Genomic DNA, 4228 nt, shown 5'->3' with positions numbered 1-4228 from the left:
GTGTGCCAGGGGTGGGGGCGTGTGGCAGCCCCACTGCCCACCGGTCTGCCCGTCTGTCCCTGAGCCCTAAGGAAGCTCAGGAAGTAGCAGCCGGGGATCAGAGGGAGATGAAGACTTCCCCTTCCACATGCATCCTGGACTGATACGGAGACTGGAATAGCAGCGGTCTTAAATGGGCGCTCCAGGGGGGTAGATTGTTGGCACTTTCCCTGTGAGCGGCTCCCGTCCAACCGCTGCCTCAGCTGCAGCTGCCCTGTGGGTCCACGCTCACTAGCCTCTCATGGTTCCACTGAGTCAAGGAGCAGGTCGGGTGAAGGGGAGTGGTCCCCACTTGCCAATCAAAACACGAGGATTTGTTGCAGGTTTTCTGTGTGCTGAGGACAGAGCTTGCCTGTGGAAATAAAATGAGGGTGGAGACAGATACTGTCTCAGCCCCTGGGGAGTTTGTAATTGGATGGAGTGCAGAGATGATGGGCAAGTACAGTGAGCTGAATGGGATTCCATGGGTGCCTGGGGGTCGGATGGGGGTGGGAGAGCCCCAGGGAAGGCTTCATGGTGGAGGAAGATGGGCATGCAGCTAAAGGGCCAGCAGGAGTTGGCCGGGCAAAGAGATGGGAACAGCCCTGAGTGTGTGAGGGGAGCTGAGGAGAGCTCAGCTGGGATGGACAGCAGCCCAGCAAACCAGGGGTTTGTGGCTGGAGAGAAAGCAGGGGCCTGGGGGTGTGGGTCACATCAAGAAGGATGAACTTCATCTGAAGGGTAGCAGGAAACCACCAGAGCCTTTTAAGCAGGGAAGTGACGCGATCAGATTTGTGGTTTGAATCTTGCTGTGTCCCCTCCCATCAATGACCAAACCTTCACAGGGACTGGCTCTGCGCTCAAGTCTGGAGGAGCTCCAAGGAAGCTGCTTGTCAGAGCTGGAGTCCAGTGCGGTGGGGTAGAGAGATCTGTGTGGGACACAGAGGGGCAGAGCTCAGACCCCAGACCCTGTGACCAGAGAGAGTCACTTTACCTCCTCTGGATCCCATTTCTCAAATATTAAAAAAAAAAAAGGTGGAACCAGGTGAATCTGCAAACCCCTTTCAGATAATATATTCTGTGATCTAAACGTAATGTAAGTTTCCCTGCCCTCAAGAAGCTTATGGTCTGGGGGGTGCATGGCGGAGTGAGACAACATGCTTGGTAAATGCCGGCTGATTCTTAGAAAGCAACTGCTCCAGGATAGGGGATGGAGGGAGAGCCACGGACTCTGTGTCCTGGAAACTGGATTTTCTGCCTGCAGAGGAGGGAGGGATTGCTACCTTGTACCCATGGATTGCTGGAAACGAGGTTGGATTCTCTATGAATCTCAGTCCTGAGTGGGGCCCGCCTCTCCAGCTGGCGGGTGGCGGACACAACAGCCTATGGGGGACCCCAGGGGTCCTGCCTTTAGGGCACTCCCAGCCTGAGTCTATGGAGGCCCTGTCCCTAGAGTCATGAACTGGGCCCATTCCTTCGAAGGCAGGGAGGCAATGGGAAAAGATGGTGGCATCTTGGAGTAGGAGACCTGGGTGGTATGCCAGTGAGTGACATGTCACGTGGCCTTGCTGAGACTTCAATCTTCCTCTCAGGGACTTAGTTTCCTCATCTATACACCAGCAGATTTCCAAGTAGTATCAGTGATCTGGGCACTGGGTGCTGGTGTTGTAACGTGAAAAAGACTAGGTCACTTCTTTCAGGCAGCTTCCAGCCTGGTGTGGAGACACATACTTTCAGAGCAGGGTACCGAGTACAATGCCAAAGGGATGACTGTTGGGGTGGGTGGTATACAGGAGCAGACAAAGGGTCCTTCATCCAGCCAGGGAGGTGCAGGAAGGCTACCTTCACATTTGAATGATCAGTGTGGGTCAGTTGGTGGAAGGAGGCGGCGGGGGGGGGAAAGTACTTTAGACATTTCCAGAGAACAAGGAATCTATCTAGTCATCTTACCTTTGCAACATAAAACTCCAGCTCCCTCCCCGCGTCTGACTGATGCTCTGGAGAGACCCACGGCTGGGAGGGCAGCCAGCAACAGAGGTCTCTGGGATGAACTCTGAGCACAGCCCACATTCGAGTTTAAGTCACAAGCTTGCCTTGGGCAGAGTTTTCCAGCAGTCAGCAGGATGTCTCCTTGGGAGCCTCAAAGACTTAGATCAGAGCCGACATAGCCTTGGTCTCTGCCAGGGTTCGCTGGAAGAGATGACACCCCCCTCCCTCCCTTCCATCGCAGGGTCTTCCTGAGGACAGGACTCCCAGCTCCATCTGCCCACCTTGGGAATATGTATTGAGTGTAAACTACGGGGGAGTAAGAGTGAGAGAAAACAAATAATGTTGTCAAAGAACACATACTTGGAAACTGATAGGAAAGCTGTGTAGGAAAGGGTGTGGTCTCCTGGGAGGGTCTAAGCAGGGACTCTGAGCTAGCCTGGCAAGTTTCTGGGCAGACTTCTTTTTTTATTTTTTAAATTAATTTTTTTAAATTTAATTTTATTTTTGTATACAGCAGACTCTTATTAGTTGTCCATTTTATACATATTAGTGTATATATGTCAGTCCCCATGTCCCAATTCATCCCACTCCCCTTCCCCCCTTGGTATCCGTATGTTTGTTCTCTATGTCTGTGTCTCTATTTCTGCTATGCAAATAAGTTCATTTGTATCATTTTTCTAGACTCCACATGTAAGTGATATTATATGATATTTGTCTTTCTCTTTCTGACTTACTTCACTCTGTATGACAGTCTCTACGTCCGTCCACGTTTCTGCAAATGGCACAATTTCGTTCCTTTTTATGGCTAAGAGTCCACTGTATATATGCACCACATCTTCTTCATGCATTCTTATGTTGATGGGCATTTAGGTTGCTTCCATGTCCTGGCTATTGTAAATAATGCTACAATGAACATTGGGGTGCATGTATCTTTTTGAATTATGATTTTCTCCAGGTACATGCCTGGGTGGAGTCCTGAGCGGGGATGCTGGAGGTGAGGCCTAAAGGAAGAGAAGAAATTTGCTAGCTGAAGAATGGGGTGAGATAGAGAGGGAGCAGATTCTAGACAAAGGGCTCACGTGAACAAAGCCTCTGGGGCTAGGGAGCTTTGCCCATTAAGGTAAAAGGAGGCCAGGTGACTGGTGCCCTGAGGGAAGGTGTTGGGGCTGATGGGACCGGGTGCTGAAGGGTTGGCTGGGGTTAGCCCTGCACGTCCTGCAGGCTGCATGGAGGCTTTTGTTCTTCACCATAAAAGCAATGGGGAACCACATTAGCAGGATGCTAGTAGGATTGGCTTTGTGTTTTGAAAAGAAACATCACCCTTTCTCTCTCTCTTTTTTTTTTCTTGCCACACCGTGCAGCTCATGGGATCTTAGCTTCCCGACCAGGGATTGAACCTGGGCCCTCAGTAGTGAGAGCGTGGAGTCCTAACCACTGGCCCGCCAGGGAATTCCCAAGAAACATCACCCTGGATGCCTGGAGGAGAATGGGTGGAGAAGCAGACGATGGCTGTTGCTAGACACCAACGCTCAGAGGCTTTTGCAGGAGATGAGGACAGCCTGACGGGCCGTGGTGGTGGCGATGGTTAGCTCTGGAGGGTGCTGGAGTGCACGCAGGTGCTGATGCAGAGGGCGTGACAACACAAGGAGCCTGAGGCTGGGAGACAGGGAGGGACTTGCCCACACCAGTCAGGCAGAGCCAGCACTGGAGCCAGCACTGTTCCTCCTGTTCTTTTATGGTAGAATCCTAGCATCAGAAAGCGCCAGAGCAAGAAGCAGCCTTAGAAATCATCTGATTCTTAGATTTGCTAGATAAGGAAACCGAAGCCCCAAAGAGGGAAGGCTTTAGGGGCCAAAGGTCACTCAGGGAGTTAATTAATTAATGAATGGCGTGGTCTAGGCATACATAAACATGGCTCTGCTGACCCCTAGATAGCAGGACAAGTGTTTGTTCAGGAGGCAGAGAACTTGGCAGAAGTTCCTCCAACCGCTTTCCCAAGTCCCCTTGCGCCACTGGCTTGTCTCTGCTGTCTGCCTGGGCTTAGGGGATCCAGATGTCTGGGGCCACCGAGACCAGCCGATTTTCCCACGTCATGGGTTCCCAGTGCTTGGACTCAGTAGGTCAGCAGTCACTCTGGAGGGGGTGGGTGGCAGGGAAGGAAGCCAACCCTGTTCTTTCGGTGAGTTTCCCAGCATCTGAGCTTAGGGAGAAGGCTGATTTC

The sequence above is a fragment of the Grampus griseus genome (genome assembly GCF_964374135.1).
Source record: "Grampus griseus genome assembly, chromosome: 8".
Lineage (NCBI taxonomy): Eukaryota > Metazoa > Chordata > Mammalia > Artiodactyla > Delphinidae > Grampus > Grampus griseus.
Note: the sequence above shows the minus strand (reverse complement) of the source record.